Source organism: Nylanderia fulva, unplaced genomic scaffold (genome assembly GCF_048542155.1).
Source record: "Nylanderia fulva isolate GAGA-0341 unplaced genomic scaffold, ASM4854215v1 Scaffold974, whole genome shotgun sequence".
Taxonomy (NCBI): Eukaryota; Metazoa; Arthropoda; class Insecta; order Hymenoptera; family Formicidae; genus Nylanderia; species Nylanderia fulva.
Genome location: NW_028191106.1, coordinates 2,574 through 7,500, shown reverse-complemented (window position 1 = coordinate 7,500; position 4,927 = coordinate 2,574). Strand labels below are relative to the sequence as shown.

Genomic DNA, 4,927 nt, shown 5'->3' with positions numbered 1-4,927 from the left:
GACGAACGGCGAGCCGCCCGCCACCGATTGGTTTTGATCTAATAAAAGCGTCCCTTCCATCACTGAGCGGGACGCTGTTATGCATGTATTAGCTCTAGAATTACCACAGTTATCCAAGTAAATGTGGGTACAATCTAATGAACCATAACTGATTTAATGAGCCATTCGCGGTTTCACCTTAATTCGGCATACACTGAGACATGCATGGCTTAATCTTTGAGACAAGCATATGACTACTGGCAGGATCAACCAGGGAGCTTCGTGTTCGGTTACTCACAAGGGAGTAACTCGCGAGCGAGCCCGAAGACTCGTCGCTAGCTCTTTTTCGCGCGCGCGCGCGTTCGATGCCGAAACACCGACGCGCGCGCGACACGCTCGTATGTGCCATTTTATTTGCCGCCGGTCTTGCTCAGCCGGTCGGCGACACTCTGCTGTGTTTAACGCTATTATGTAAAGCGTACGAGAGAACGACGGAGGCGAGAGTAAACCCCCGACGCCGCCGCCTCTCCTCTTCTTCCTCCTCCTCTCCGTTCAAAAATCCACAAGATCAAAATACTCGTGTTCTTAAAAATAAATTAATACAATTGTCGCTCGTATATTGAAAACAACGTGATAAATATAAGGCCAACTTATCGAGCTGAATATTCGAGATGTTCAGTCAACGAGGATGTGGTGTCTTTGTTTACGAACGTTCCTCTGGATCTTGCGATTGACGGTATTAACGATAGATGGGATTACATTGGAATAAATACTAAAATACCGAAAAACGAATTTTTGGGGGGTATAAAATTCATATTGACTTCTACATATTTTACATTTGATGACATAATTTATAAACAGACGTTTGGGACCCCTATGGGGTCACCGTTATCACCAATTATTGCAGACCTGGTTATGCAAGATCTTGAGGATACAGTTCTCAAAGCGTTGAATTTGGAATGTTTGTTTTATTTTCGTTATGTGGATGACATAATAGTGGCCACCTCTATGACTAATATGACTCAGATTGTGAATAATTTTAACAACTATCATGAAAGACTTAAATTCACGGTCGAACAAGAGGTTAACCATAGCTTGAATTTCTTAGATTTATCACTTAAAATTATTAATAACAAAATATATATAGACTGGTATCAAAAAGAAACCTTCTCAGGAAGGACGTTATCATTTTATTCAAACCACCCATTATGCCACAAAATTGGAATAATATATAACCTTGTAGACAGATGTCTATTGCTATCACATCCACTATTTTTTAATAAAAATTTGGAGTTAATTATTAATATACTCAGAAGCAATGGTTACCCTCTTGATCTGATTTTTAACAAAATTAATCATCGGATAGAACACATCATATCTAAGGGGAGCATTATAGAGAGACAGGCCAACATAGAAAGAACAAAAAGTATAGGAAATGACTCGGTCAATAAAAAATTCTTTGTCATTCCGTATATAGATGGGATCTCAGAAATGATTGTTTCCTCGGTAAAAAATAAAAATTGTATGGTAGGGTATAGATGTCTCAACAAACTGGATAATATTATTAAAGCGCAGAAAGATAAAACTAAACATCCATGCAATTCGAATGTGGTTTATAAGATCAGTTGCAATAATTGTAATGCATCTTATGTAGGCCAAACAAAGAGGCAATTGCAGACGCGAATGAAAGAACATAAAAATAATATTAGATTGGACTCAACGAAACATTCAGTAATTTCTGAACACATAATAAATGAACATCATACTTTTAATTGGGACAATGTTAAGATCATGGACAACGAAAATAATTATTATAAAAGACTCATTTCTGAGATGCTACATATCAAGGAACAAAAAAATGGACTAAATTTAAACAAAGATACTGAGTTACTTAGCGAGTCGTATTTTGATATTTTGGATATATTAGCGAACAAGAAATAATAATAGGACAAATAGGACATTAACGAGTAAAACATAGATATTAGATCATATATAAACACGCACGCTCTCCGATCAAGTAGAGTTTAAAATGAGCTGTCTTTCTGTATTGTTGGTTTGTTATGTGTCATCCTTAATAACTGTTAATAAGTAGCAAAATTGTCAAGAAGAACGATGATAGGTAAGCATACTACCAATTGTAGGGGATACATATTATAATTTGGACATACGTTGATCGGTAATTTTTTATTAATCGCAGCGCCTACGGAACGGGTTAATTTCTCGCATATTAACGATGAAACTATCCGAGATCTGAACAAAATCAGGGATCATATCGAGGCGAACATTGTTGGACAGGACGGATTGAAACACGCGTTAATTGCTCAAAAACTCTTGATTCTGAATAACTATAATTAAATTTCGATATTATGTGAATTGTAAGAATTTATATTTCAATAATTATACTGAAGAAGACCGCGTGCGGTCGAAACGTTTATAGAATGATTGTAATTTGCGTTAGTTTTAATATAATGACTGTAGTTTTATAATTTATACATGTAATAAATGGTAGTTGACTGAACATCTCGAATATTCAGCTCGATAAGTTGGCCTTATATTTATCACTCGTGTTCTTATTCTCCCAAATGTTATGATGCGCGGTCTCGAGAGACCGCGCGATTCACCCTGACGCTAGATCGACGATGGCGATGCTTAGACGTCGAGGACTGTTCTGTCTGGTTCGTACGCGTTTAACCGCACACGACCAGCAATAAGATTTCGCTACGGCGTACAAAGCGAGCGGGAAGAAGCAACTCTTCCCGCAAACTCGTATCCGTGGAGTAGATGCTCGGTAAGCGCGACGATTCCGCTGCTGCGTACGAAACGAGAGGGAACCGCGCGGCCAACACACTAGAGGCGTGCGCGCCACATAAGAGCCATTCGGTCTTGCGACACCGACTCGTGGCAATGCTGTGCTCGTAATAAATAAGTGTGCGTTAATTTTGCGCGCGTTCGGCGACGAACGAGAAGAGCCGCACCGTAATCCCCGGCGAAGAGGAATACGAGACGACGCGAGAGTCGAACGTACGTTCTCGCGAGACACGCAACCTCCAAGCATGAGAAGACTTGGCGGCGGCGCGTTCTGCGACGATCGTATATTATTTTATATATTCGTGGTTTCCAAAATCAAACATTTTATATAAATGTTCTCTCCGTGTCAGAGTCGCGACTCGACAAAATCCGTTCTCGACCCGTTCGGGCGATTCTTCGTTTGTCAACGTCGAGAGCGCGACACGTACAATATTAATCTCTCCTACCTCTTATAGTACCCAACCGACCGGCCAAGCGGTCGGCGACGGTACGGAGAGCGGTCGAAACACGCCGGAGTGGCGAGAGACTCGAGAAAGTACGTTTACGACTCGTCCGGACTCGCTCGACTCGTTCGACGCGCCGAGCGCGACGTATCTCTTATAGTACCCAACAGGCCGGCCAGGCGGTCGGCGACGCACGGTCCTACGCACGGCCGTATGCGAGCGCGAGCGCCGAAAGGCGCGTTCAATCGAGACATTGTCGCGGAGAGCGAACGATCGAAAAGTCCTATTGTACGATAAAATATTATCACGATAGCCGTATGGCGAATGTCAAACAACGATAATTAGCATTAATTAAGAAAGAAACAAACGAAATGCCGGGACAATAAGGTATAAGCACCGACGGTACCTCCGGGCCGGGCGGCACCTCAGGGCCGGGCGACACCTCCGGGAACCACGGCCGACCGGCGACACCTCCGGGCCGGGCGACACCTCCGGGAACCACGGCCGACCGGCGGCACCTCCGGGCCGGGCGGCACCTCCGGGCCGGGCGACACCTCCGGGAACCACGGCCGACCGGCGACATCTCCGGAACGGGCGACACCTCCGGGCCGGGCGACACCTCCGGGAACCACGGCCGACCGGCGACACCTCCGGGACGGGCGGCACGTCCGGACGACCGAATGATCTCTCGAGGTCAGACGACCGCCGGCGGTACCTCCGGAACACTTAACGACGATTTACGGCGCCGCAACGAGGAGAGCTACGTAAAAACGTTTCAGGACGAAAGTTACTTACTATTCGGCGCTCGCTCGACATGAGGGCGCTGTCCGATTACTAACTCGAAACGTGTCTCTCAAACCCACGTGTCGGAGACATATATTTCGAATTATTACGGATGATACGCAACACGCAAGCTGCGGTGACCGCGATTACGGTACGGAACACTCGCCCGATGCGAAATCACGCGCGCGGCAACCGAGACGGCTCGTTACGGGCGTGATTATACGTGCGGCACCACATAACGGCCGGCGTCAACTTAGGGGACGGACGGCACCTCCGGGACGGGCGACACCTCCGGACGACCGAATGATTTCACCAAGTCCGTCGCCCGCCGGCGGTACCTCCGGGGCACTTGACGGCGAGTAGCGCCGCTACGAGGAGATAATGCTACGATACGGAAATACGTTTCGGACAAAAGTTTCGTACTTTTCGACGCTCCGCACGACCGCGCGACACGATTATTACGATATCTGCTAATTCCCGGCTACCACTCGTCGGATGCACAATCTTCGAGATTCTACGACCGATACGTGGACGAATGCAGGCAGGATGCCGATAAGCGAAGCCGGAGTGTTTGCACGAATAAACTTTCCGATGTGTCCTCACTTAATTAATCTCATTTAGCTCGCTCGTTAGCGGTACAAGCGAGAACTCGGGAACAGGCGCAAGTCCGCTCGCGGCGCGTTGCTCTCGCCGGCGAGCGAGAAATTTTTCCAGGCCCGATAGCGGCGTGTTGCCTTGATTAGCGGGCGACACCTCCGGCGGCACGCGCCGCCCGTAATCCAAGTACGATCGCGGCGTGTTGCTTTCGTTGGCGGGCGACACCTCCGGCGGCACGCGCCGCTCGTAACCCAAGTCCGATCGCGGCGTGTTGCATTCGTTGGCGGGCGACACCTCCGGCGGCACGCGCCGCCCGT

The 4,927-nt window shown here is 47.0% G+C and overlaps 1 non-coding gene across 1 annotated transcript in view; it reads right to left on the bottom strand.

Moving 5' to 3' along the window:
* Positions 1-256, bottom strand: part of LOC146719474 (small subunit ribosomal RNA) — a 1,921-nt gene extending 1,665 nt beyond the window's left edge. Inside the window, exon 1 of the ribosomal RNA XR_014926513.1 lies at positions 1-256. This exon is cut by the window's left edge and continues 1,665 nt beyond it. This is a non-coding gene — a ribosomal RNA (small subunit ribosomal RNA).
* Between the last annotated feature and the right edge of the window lie 4,671 nt (positions 257-4,927).